Here is a 12617-nt window from a genome sequence, read left to right on the forward strand (position 1 = left end):
TGTATATACGTATATTTATACACGCACACACACACACTACATATATATATATATATATATATATATATATATATATATATATATATATATATATATATATATATATATATATATTTATATATATATGTATATATATTGTATGGCCTCTATATTTCTGCACTCAAAGTCTTCTGTAGAGGTTGTTGGTGATGTCACTGACTGTTGTTTTTGTCTTTTTTCTTCCCAGCTCTCACATTTTTTCTGTCATCAACTGCTGTTGTTTTCCAACCTGTTCAGTGTCTGGTTGTTACTACACCAGTGGTTTCTTTCTTTTTCACGACATACCAAATTGTTGTACTGGCTATGCTTAATGCTTGTGCAATGGCTCTGATTGATTTTTACCTCTTTTCTCAGCTTCAAAATGGCTTGCTTTTCTCTCATAGACAGCTCTCTGCTCTCAGAGCTATTAATTGTTTAAACAATCAATCTAACACGGCACACCTGGGCAGATATAATGGGACGATAAATTAGATAACTGTAAGTCGCTCTGGATAAGGGCGTCTGCCAAATGTAAATGTAAATACTTTTGACCACTTGAAAAATGGGTGGATTCAAACAAAAGATGCCATATTCTAAGTTGTTGAACACATCTAAATGTATATATCAGAAAATGAAAGCTGAAATTATGATCTATCTTCTCATATTCATCCTTTGATCTCAAACCCAAGTGTATTCAGTGTATAGCAAAAACAAAAGAATTGGCCATGCTGTTCCAATACTTTCAGAGGGGACTATATATGGAAAATATATGGAAAAAAAAATTTATAAAATAAATTTAATAAAATCCATAAAATAAAATAAAATTTATAAAATCCAAAATAAAAACAGTAAAGAAAATGTAATTTATACATTGTTTTCCACAAAAAGATAGTACATTCTGGAAAACACAATTTAAAATTCCAAAATAAAGACAGTATATAAAAATTTGTCTTTTATACACTGTTTTTCCCAGAATATGTTTCTTTAAAAGGTAAAAATAGTCTGGGAAATACAGTTCATAAAATCCAAAATAGCAACAAATATTTTAATTAAATTATTCTAAAAATATGTTATAATAAATAAAAAATTACATGTCATATGTATATTTGAGATTCACGTCCAGTTTTCCGTTAATTTCCTGTTACGTCCACGCCTCCTCCATCCTCGCGGGGGCGCGCACGCAGCGCGCGAGACCCGACGGTGGCGTTCCAGCCAACCCCCTTTCCTCCTCAGAAAGCGCGAGACTGGAACGCGCTCATCATCTGGGGCTTGAGAACCCGGAGGAAGTGCGCGCGACACATCAGCGCGAGCCGAGTTTAAAAGTGATTTTAACGGCTGCTTACTTTATTTCTTAACTCGGATGTGTGAGGAAACAGTTAGCCGTGTGCGACTGGAACGAGAAAAAGTAACGACTCGTTAAAATTTTCTGCTGTTTTGTGAATGCAGGGTAGATTTTTTTTCGGGATAAGACATGGAAGACCAAGGTGAGGAACGCTAGCTAAGTTGGTTAGCTGGTCCGCTAACATTTAACGATATACATATATGTTTTAGGTTATTGGTTTGGCATTAAAGCTGAAAAACACTTCAACTGGAATTAAGTCTCTTTGCTGCTAGGACTGTATATATATCTTAATACATATTTCTGGGGATATATTTGATCATTCATGTGTCGCTTTAAAAAGTAGGTAACCACACAAGGTAAGTTAAATGTGTTTTTTTTCTTTTTTTTTTTTAAACCATATTGTGATTTTGTTGAACTTTGTAACCTTTAGCTATGTAGCTGATGTTAACTAAAAGTTAGCAGTGTTTGCATGAAGTGTTGAAAAGTCGAGCCTTTGTATGCTCCATTGTAACATGTAGCATAGCTGTTAGCTAGGCGGCTAACTATTAGCTATCATTTGTTATAGAAATGACTTAACGTTATGTCATTGGTGAGGAAATGGCAGCTCACTGTCACAAACCGAGCCAACTGAAACTGGACTGTAAACTTTACTCAGTGAAACAACAAAAGCCTTTTTTTTTTTTTTTTTTGAAACATCTCACACTGACAGTGTGTGCCATTTTTTATTTGTCTGCTAACGGCCTTTTTTCTTTTTAGCAACTTCATTTTTAGGACAGAAAAGAGTAAAGTTAGTGTGCTTTAATGTTCAGGAATAGTTTTCACTTTTAACCTTTTGTTATATGTCTTTTTCCTTTTGTAAAGATGGGACGATATGATAAATAATATCGCGATGCAAATCATTAGTCTAAATCAAATAAAAAGGTTGGTATAAAAATAAATGTAACCATTCTGACAGGATTGTTAGGGAAGCTACTTTGAGATGTAATGTGTCAAACTATTTGTGAATTAAAATAACTGAACTAAAGCCAAGCTGCCCTTTTGTTAAGTAATTAGAAGGGATGGAAACCTCAGGCTTCTGAAGTACTGTATAGCATTTTTAATCATGCAGTTAAATGTAGGATTTTTTTCTGCTATTGTTGTGGATTTTGGCATTCGGATTACTGTGGCATTAGGATTAAACATACAGGACTCAATTTGTTGGGGCTTTGCTAATTGGGGAAATAATCTTGCGGAATCTTAACTTGTGCCGAATATTTATATTGTCGGTACACTTTTTATTCCGTGTAGAAAAATCCAATAAAGAAATTAAAAAATAAAAAACCGGGCTCTGCAAAAACTGCAAATTTAGTTAATCATGCATCCTCTCCTCTCGTCTCTTTTCGTCTCGTCTTGTCTTGTCTCGTCTCCTCTTGTCTCGTCTCCTCTTCTCTCCTCTCCACCTTTATGCTAGGCCTCAAATCTTGCGTGCTACATTTATGAGTAATAAGTGAGCCATGGAAAAACCAAATCATCAAAAAGAAGGAAAAAAAGGAAACCAGAAGAAATGCAGACATGTCAGATGCCATTAGGGTTTTATATTTTCCTTTCACATCCACAATTAGTTTATGCTTCTACCAGCGAGAGCCCTTTAAAAAAGACTAAACTTGAGTTTAGTTCAGTGACAAATAAACTTCAGCAAATTAGCATAGAATGGAAATGATATTGTGTCATGTTAATATGTTTGGGCACATTGTTTTCATTTTTAAATTTTTTTTTTTTAAAGCTGCAATCCACACGTTACTGCATGAAACATGTCCTAGTACCGTATTATGATATAAGCTAACACTTCACGATCTCGGTATTATAAGGTTCAGTCTAGCGTATTGTTAAAGAGTTAAACACATAAATCCCATTGCTGTGGGATATTTTATTCTCACATGGTGTTGTTTTTCATTTTCAATATATACTTTTAGATTAAAAAAAAAGCCCTGTCTCCAAACTCACATAGTCTCAGTCAGAGTCAGCTTGGCACTCTAAGGCTCTGTCTGCTAGCCAATCATCGTCCTGGGTGAATATGCAATATAGAAGGCCATGGCCAGTCAGTAATCCCGTTCTGTGTGCATGTTGATAGAAGAGAGCGGACTCAAAGCCTCAATATTTTTAGCTATAGATGTTTTACATATGTTTTATAAGATTAATGAAAGTCTATATAATTTAGGATAGATCTGCTTTATTACTGGTTGTATGATGTCTAAACATTCTGACATGTTAAAAGTCTTCTTTGCAGTGGAAAGTTAACAGCAGGAAATATTTCCAACCTTAGTTAGCAATGTACTTTCTAAATTGATCTTTGCAGGCTCCCAGAGGTTTTTAAGATACATCCTCTTTTGCTTACTTACAGTTTATTACATATTTATTGAGATTCAGGGATTGTATAATAAGAAGCAGTTACTTAGGGCCTTGTAAATTAAACGGATTCTTTCAAGAATGCTTTCACATGAAAAAGGTGGGCTGCGACCCCTCGACTTTCTCAAACGTACACAAGACAAGCATAGTCACCCGTTGTTTGCTAGTATGAGTGCATGTTCATGTTAGCTATGTCACTATTTCGGATTTCCTTATCACACCACGCCGCCCACTCTTCATGTGAACCTTTGCTGACCTCTCCGTGGCATATTAGTGAAGCATAATCAATCATATTAGTTCCCATACAGCCAGGCTTGTATTCATCTTCTCAGAGCTGACTTATGACATCAGAAGTCATGACCTTTCCATACCAGTAGAATTACGAGATTGAACAGTGACGTGTTTACACATTTCCTAGTTTTGACTGGCTACCTTTTATATGGTAGTTTTGGAGATACTTAACTCCCTGGAGCACTATTTGGCATATTTTTTTAAAAATGAGATTTCAGACCCAGCCCAAGTAAGGGCAACACTGGAGCTGATCCCCATGACCCGAGCTGGAAATGATGATGGATTTTCATGAGACAGTGACAGGAAATTGCTAATTCACTGTAACACACTTAAAGCCACAGCCTACGTGGTAAACTCTACACTGACTGGAATATATGAACGTCTTGAGCTGTGTATGAACATAATGCTCAGTGGACTCTACGCAAAAGCCTTTTGTTGAGAAAGGGAAGTGGGAGTACTGGTTGATTAGTGTGATGAATTGGAATAAAAATGTCTTCATTGACTTGATGACTTCATACAAGATATATTAAAAATATGTTTATGTATGCCAAGAAAGTTGTTGCTTGCGGCCAATCACTGTATAATCCACACGTTTCATGAGTTTTGAAAAGACACACATTTGTTTCTGGTTGCTACTTTTGTGGCACAAAAACATAAGGTGATATTTGACTTGTGAATTTACCACGGGCTTGTGAGCTAATAGGAATAAAGTGGGCTGGATTGTGGTTTTTTTTGTTTGGTAGAAAATGGAGGAGCTGTTTATTAAGTAGCAATCAAACCATACTTTTCTCTTGTTATTTTCTTTCTGGAAAAAAATGAACTGTCTCATCCACTGACACACTAGGAATTTCCGTGGTTAAATTACGTTTTGTTTTTTTTTCCCCTCTGCCTGCTACGATTTTCTTGTTGGCATCTCTGATGATGCATATCAAAACTGAAGATATTAGTTTGCTCCTAAAAAGAAGTAGGCCACAGATCCCAAGAGATGTTGCAGACCTTGTAAAATGTGCAGAATGTCTATTTAGAACCTAAAGCACAGTGTGAGGTGTGTGTGCATGTGTGTGTGGTGAAGAGAAGCCTTTAATCCAGCCTTTAATGCCGCGATGCAGTTTGACACGGATGTTGAAGGGTGTGTCCTTTATAGGGAGAAGAAAACGCCGCTTTCAGTCGTGTACCAAATAACCAATAGAGTCATGTGCATTACAGGTGATGCACTCATGGTTTAGTGGAAACGTATATAAACTATGTTAAGTGAAAACTCGAGTGTTCAAAGTGAACTCACCCAGGATGGCATTCTCTAGGTCTGATGGCATCTCTGTTCCTCCAGAGCCAAGTTTTAAAAATAACCATAATTACAGTGTATATAAGAGAAAAGTGGGTCTGGTCGGTTGGGAATGGTCCTATATTCTCTCTCTCTCTGTGCTGTTTCCACTTTGTCGTACACTTTTTGTCATACTTTGTTTTCCACTTTTTTCAACAAGTCTGGGCTGTGGAATATCTTAGTCATGAAGTTTTCAAGGTTGAGCCAATTCCTCAATTTATAGCGAAACAGATTTGGTTGATTTTGTGTGAAATAAACTTCCGCAACACCACTTGTTTCATTTGAGAGTTTCAAGTGCAACACTGAGATCGAAATGAAGTGCATATGTGCATAATGCTGTATACACATGCTTTTGTTGACTTGCATTTTTTCTGGGCTCAATGCGATACGTTTGGTGAAGTGTGAATGCTGCTTTCAAGCCCCAGAGCAGTCCAGAGCACCGATCTCTGGTCCTCTTGAAAATGGTGATCAGGGGTTCACTTCTACTAAACACTGGTGCATATCAGATGTGGAAGCTATCCGCACTAGGTGCCCAACGCCGAGTAACGTGATTGGTGCAACTTGTCATGCTACTTCCTGTTTCTACTTCCTTGATGGTGGGGAAAGGGCTGATGTAGTCAGGGCTGTAATTAGCTCACTTTTGTAGTGAAAGTGCTTGCACTCAGAGGATCATGAAAAACGGCTAAAAATAATGTTGTTCAAGAACAGCTCCTCATTTGCCAGTATTCCTGCACATTTAAAAAGCGCTCTGCTCTTCACCACTTGATTGTCGGTACCAATGTAAAACATAGTAGGACCCCCGTATCCACAGGGGATAGGTTACAAGCTCCTCAGTGGATGCCTGAAACCGCGGATAGTAGCAAACACTGTATGTAAAACGGCTGAGTAGCGTATACAGCGTGGATACGCTGGACAAAGGGATGATTAACATCCTGGGTGGGACTGCATGAGATTTCATCACGTTACTCAGAGCGGCGCACAATTTAAATTATGAATGTTTGCTGAATTTCTGGAATTTTCTGTTTAATTTTTTCAAACTGTGGTTGAGTGAAACCACAGTGACTGAAACAGCCGAAATGGGGCTTTTGCTGTAATTTAAAAAAATGATGACCCTGGTGTCCACCATTTTGTAAATATTCATTCACAGAAGTGATTTATGGAATTGTGCATTGTTGATTCACAGTTTGGAAGCAAACTGTGTAATGTGTAAGAAAACATGCGATTATGAGTGCAGACCTGTGTATTCAGACCAAGTGTGAAAACATGCTAGATTGAGTGCATCAGTTCATTTTGATCATGCCTTTGGTCAAAGCTAGTCATTCCTGCCTACAACTTTATTATGACCTAGCAGATTTCACATCATACATTTCCAGGCTGTAAGGCAGAAATCTTTTTTTAGACTACCCAAGTGAGTCTGATTGAAATTCTTGCAGTGAGAAATGTCTCCTGTAGGCCAAACTCCAAGAGGTTCTCTCTCTTTCCCCCTCACTATGCAACACAATTTCTGCCAAGAGTGAAAATCCCAGCAATCTGCTTTTCCTTTTATTTATTTATGACGCATTGGAAGCTGTTCTCAGACCACTGTCTCATTTTCAGAGACCCATACCAGATCCAATTAACAAGCAAATACTATTAGTACAGACAAGATTAAATAAAAAGGTCTTTAATCGAGAGCACTTATGTCTGAATACATTGGGTACATTTGCCTAATTGACACCAGAATTAAATGAACTAAATTTCTAAGTTTTATCCAAGTGGCAAAAGACTGGTTCCCTGGAATGTTTGCTGTATTCATTTACACCACAGCTCTGTTAAATTCTCAAATCTGATTGGTCAGATGTTGTTTAAGTTTCTATAAAAGCAGCTCTGACAGTAGTCCAGCTGCAAATCACAGGTTTATATTAACGTGCTCATTCTAATACGCGATCGTTTATATAGTAACAGCTCATTCACATGGCGGATGCCCCATATATTGATTAAACCATATATAATCATTGATATGGTGATGTTTTCTGTAAGGAGATGTTTGTTTAACGTTTATGGAAGGAGTCTCCAGTGTCAGCGGTTTTAACAGTCGGAGGTAAAGCCGTAACTAAGTTTTCAAACATCTTTAGTTTACGCTTTTTGCAGTTTCTCGGTAACATGACAAGCTGCATTTTTATGAGAGAGAGAAAACAGGCATCATTTTACCAGCAGTGTTTTATTCTTTACTTTGTTAGTAGAGAAGATAACCATAAGTGCAGATTGTCTAGGAACGCTAAAGAAAGGCATGCAGTGGTGACCAAGTGGCTAGAGAAGGCCAGCTCAGCTTCCTGTGTAATTCATTGTGCGAGCGGTGATAAAACACTGGATCTAAAGGTTTTAGGGTTGATGGATCATTGCTACGTTGTGCCTGATGACTGACCCCTACACCATGATTCATCACAAACAACTTTTGTCAGCCTTCCAGTCAGACAAACGGTCGTGTGTTTAGGCCTTGGAAAACATTCTGTCACTCTTTAGTTGATTATTGGTGGTGAGTGGTTCAGTAGCAGTGAGTGGCACTCATGTCCGTGTCCTCACTGTAAACTCAGACGCTGAGCTCATACAGGAAGCAGGGTGTGTGTGTGTGTGTGAGAGAGAGAGAGATAGAGTGAGTGATTTTGTAGACAATGGTTTAAGTGCTACAGACATTGTTAAATGCTTCATCTTCAATACATCTGAGCTCATTCACTCTAACTCTGTTGTTAGCTTTGTTCACATGTGTTGCTGTGCTATTTCAGTAAATAACTTTGTATTTTAAAAGCTCTTTCTTTCAAGCTCTTGCTGTATTTGTCCTATAGTTGGTAATGTCTGTGTCTTCACAGCGATAGTCATCAGACGTTTGAATCCCAGAACAATCATTGCTGACCCCTTAAGTGTGGACCCTTAACCCTCAACATTTTATTTCTATGCTTCACTCTTCTACCTTTAGCTAGAAGAGGCTGGCAAATCAATAAATAAATGTTCACTGCAGGAGAGATAGAGATAAGAACATGACCTTAGCTTTAAGCTTTTTTAAAAATTCTAAAAGTTAACTTCTGTTTCATTCCGGCTTTATCATCATGTCCACTTTTCTAATCTGAGTATTAGATTGAGAAAATATTTTAGCATTGATGCTTTTTAATTACTTCTGGGATCGTAGACCCAAGGCTATACAAGGCATACTTCAAGGCCGAATATCTACTGTATGAGAATTCGTCACCCACTTGCTAACAGGGAGTAACAAAAGAAATTGGGTGAGTGATTATGGGATAATGACTGGTAAGAAAAGTTCAGCTTGTTTCAACTTTATGCAAATTACAAGAGGCAGCCAAGTGGTAGACAACTTTTTCCACTGTCCGTAAACAAATGTGTCTGTTTGCAGCATGTTTTGAGTTCAGAGTTTCGACTCTGTATCTATAGATGAGAACACTTTTTTCAGTAGCACATCTGTGTGGGAATGTGCGTCATTGGATGCTACTGTAAATAGACAAAAAAAAAAGGAATATTTTAATTTCATAAGTTTATTACAATAGCCAGAAGATAATTTATATGAAATCCACAATTTCATGATTCATTTACATCCCGCCTTCTAGACAGACACGCCCCTATAGCAGCAAGGCGTTGGAGAAGGGAGCGGAGGGAAGTTCACGCTGCGACTAGTGGACATTTAGCCTAACTATAAACTAAAGTTTGAGGATAATTCTATACGAGCACATATGACATCTAAAGTAGTTTCTGATGTAGCGCATCGTATTTGCGCACTCAGCAAAAAGTTATCGGTGAATGTTTCAGCTATCAGATGTGGTGTGCTCTCCTTGAATCACATGTAAAAGATATCCTAGTTTGGCTAGTGTCTTCATTTTCTCTCCACGTGTTTAACCATGAAATGACTAATGTAATAAGCGGGAGAGTTATATGATGAGTTTTTGTGCTGCTTTTGATGGAGCATTGACCTCGTACATGTTTCAGATTTTTTCATGGGGGTGTTTTAACTTCACACAAATGGTCTGTCTTTGGCGTATGTCTTCATTCACTTTAAAAATATCAGTCTGATATATTGGCAGGTGATTGATACATGACAGACACTCCAGATGTCAAGGGTTTGTATGATATTAGTACTGCAAAGGATAATATCACACCAAAGAGGTTTTGAGTTCAGTTTCCAGGATTACCAGAGCCTGAGCTCTTAAGCAAGATCCTTAACTTTAAACTGCTTAACCTGCCACTTAGATTAGATTCTGTCTCACTTGTACACTACTTTGAATAAAAGTACCTCCCAAAAAAGAAGAAACAGAAAAGATGTAACTCATCGGCATCTCATCTGTGGATCTTCCACAGTATAAAGTGTTTTGCAAACTTTATACTGTGCTTTTTCTTGATATTGTGACTAGAAAGGGAGTGAGAATGAGAAGCTGTGATCTTGACCTGTAGTACTCTATGACAGAAATATGTTGTCTCGCAGGCATTGCACAGTTTTGGTTCTCAGAATGCAGAAATTAAGGAAGAGGGAGACTTTTAGCCTAGATTTTTTTTAAAATCTTCATAAGACCTGCTGTGTCCATTTCTGCTTTATAGTCCTGTCTGAAAACAAACAGTACATATCTAATCATACGAAAAGTAATAAAGAAATAAACAAAATGGCAGACTCTCCCAGGCAGAACATTTTCCAGTTTGTCTTTCAGCATCTGCCTTTATGTTGTAGGCGCCCCTGAGGCTGAGTTCAGAACGGCAAAGTTAAGTCAGAAAGGCGAGGCCACTCCGTGACGTGAGATTCCATTTGGATATGCCAACTAATCCCAGAGCTCTGCATTTTCAGGCAGAGGCAGCAGAATCAACAGCAACAGTTCATCATGCTCTGATTAATGACTGGAGCTGTAATGTTCTCGGTTTAAAATAGCAAAGAAAGTATCCTGAAACTTGGGAGACTTAATGGAGCGATGTTAACCCACTTGGATAAAGTAGGACAAAGTTTCCTGCACACTCTCTGCAACGTGACTGCATGGTCAGAAGTTAATTATGGTCCTCTTTATTTCATCCTTCGTCGCATCCAAGTGAATTATAGCATCTCACTATACTTAATACTTTCAAGATGTGTTTAGGGCACCGCAGTACACACTCCTGCATGATGCAGTGGCATGTGTTCCAGCTTATGTGACCTAGTTACAGCACTTTAAAGAGCCCCTGAAATAAAAAATGGTGGTTTAGAGCTTTTTGTTTCTGTCCCTTAGTGTTCTAGACTCCAACAATTTACTATACGATAGTACATCCAGAAAAAATACAAAAATAGTTTTGGAGATATTATAGTTTGTCACTTCTGGGAGCAGGATTACAATGTTTGATGGCTTATGCTGTACTAGTTTTGTGTTTGTCCAATTAAATGCTCTCTAGTACGTGTATATGTCCTGCCCCTGGGTGCATGTCTTGCTCTACTATAGCTGCTTGTTAGCAGTAAACACATTTATCGGTCTGTTTTTAGCTCTGCGTCTTTCTGCACAATATTCCCTTTTCCAACTGTTAGAGTTTGTGTGAGTTGGGATTTATGTCTAGGATATTGTCCTGGTTAAAGTGGACAGATCTGGGTGAAGGCGGCAGTGAGAAATCTTCTACGGCTGTTCTCTATATTTATCCAGTTCACTAAGCTAGCTTATTGTGGCCACCTGACCATCAAACCCGTATGTGCCCATTCCCAAACCATTGGCATAACACAGAGCTGGTCCGTGTTAAACCATTTCATGTGGACTTTAAAGATTTGAGCATGTCTTAAAGTTGATCGCAGTATTAAAAAGTTAATTTAAAAATGGACTTAAATCTGCATGCATTGTTTGTCTAGCTAAAGGCGATAAGGAATTGGCAAAGTTTTAGTATGGCCCTTAAAAGTAATTTGTCAATAGGTGAAATTTCACTCCCACCTCTCTCTGATATTCAGTAAACTTGTACTAACTGGATGTGTAGTGATAATTTAGAGTTGGATATATATTCTGCGGTTACAGATTTCTACTTTTTTAGAACATGTCTGCAGTCAAGGTCCAACTTTCCTTGTAAAGTTTCCTTGACATGCTTGTTGCTCGTTGCTCACACTGTGTCACATTGTGAATATTAATGAGAACTGGATGCGAGTGACCTCGTCGATTTTTATGCTGGAGGATTTGGGATGTGGAAACTAGCCAAGGGGTTCTGGTTCTGTAGCCAAGGCACAAACCAAAAGCATATATATTTATTTGTCAGACATGAAGATTTTTTTTTCTTCTGAAGAGTGTTTGGTTGTGATTGGAGCAGTTTGCATGCAGCTGACTGTAATATTCAGGCTGGATTGACTCAAAACGTACACGCAGCTTGTAGTGATTTAATGAAACCCAAAACGCCAGTGAGATCTGACCAAAGGCAATGAGGTTAGTGTTCCAATAGCATGGTCAACTTAGAGCTGAAACAGTGAAGAGGAAGCAAACATTGACCAGAGATTGGAATTAAGCATTTATGTTATATCACTGTTTCATTAATTAATAGTACAGTTATAAATACAAAAGTATTTACAGTTAGCTGTGTGGTGAATAATTATCTTTCTCTAATGTACCCAACATTTCAGGAATAATTATGTTACCTTTACACTTTTATATCTTTGCTTTTTTTGAGTCGACCAGCAACAAATGCTGTTTGTGTGCATCCTGTAATCAGAGGTCTGGTTACTTTCTCTAATGGAGTAAAACTTTTTAGGTAGCTAAAGCCGAACCACATGTGTCCCAGCAGGAGACCTCGGCACAGCACGTCTCCAGCCCGATGTTTTAAACGACCAGCAGTGTTTTATTGAGCTCAGCCAAGACTGGTGTCAAATTCTCACAAGAGAGTGGTTTGCGTGACGTGATACTCAATCATCCCAGTAGCGCCATCCAGACCTCTTTCTCTGGTTTTGTTTGCTTTCTCTTTGTCTGAGAAAATCAGTTGCCACAGGAAAAAAAAGCGCAGCTGAACAAAACAGTTTTCAGAAGTTTTCAGAATGCAGTTCAAATACTGCAACATATATGAAAATAAAAACCTTTTCCACTGGAAAGAAGACATACATACTGCTATAGTTTTTTTTTTTTTGTTGTTGTTTTTTCCGTGCACTGTTTTCCTTCTCTTTTCTGACCCTTCCATCTGCTAAAAGACTTACTGGCTTTAAATTGAGGTGATCTTTAAACAAAAGCTTTATTTCCACCCACGCATTCCTACATGGAGACAGCCTTTTCATTCAGAACAACTCTGCATCTGGCCTCCATAACG

General features: G+C 37.9%; 1 protein-coding gene across 14 annotated transcripts in view; it reads left to right on the top strand.

Moving 5' to 3' along the window:
• Nucleotides 1-1258: 1258 nt before the first annotated feature.
• LOC113536486 (unconventional myosin-IXb) overlaps nt 1259-12617 on the top strand; it is a 63757-nt gene continuing 52398 nt past the window's right edge. For 9 of the 14 annotated variants that reach the window (XM_053238129.1, XM_034308512.2, XM_053238133.1 and 6 more), the window contains exon 1: nt 1260-1502. The gene's annotated coding sequence lies outside the window, so the exon portion shown is untranslated. The other 5 variants (XM_053238131.1, XM_053238140.1, XM_053238141.1 and 2 more) reach the window with 2 other exon arrangements.

Source organism: Pangasianodon hypophthalmus, chromosome 11 (genome assembly GCF_027358585.1).
Source record: "Pangasianodon hypophthalmus isolate fPanHyp1 chromosome 11, fPanHyp1.pri, whole genome shotgun sequence".
NCBI classification, from domain to species: Eukaryota; Metazoa; Chordata; class Actinopteri; order Siluriformes; family Pangasiidae; genus Pangasianodon; species Pangasianodon hypophthalmus.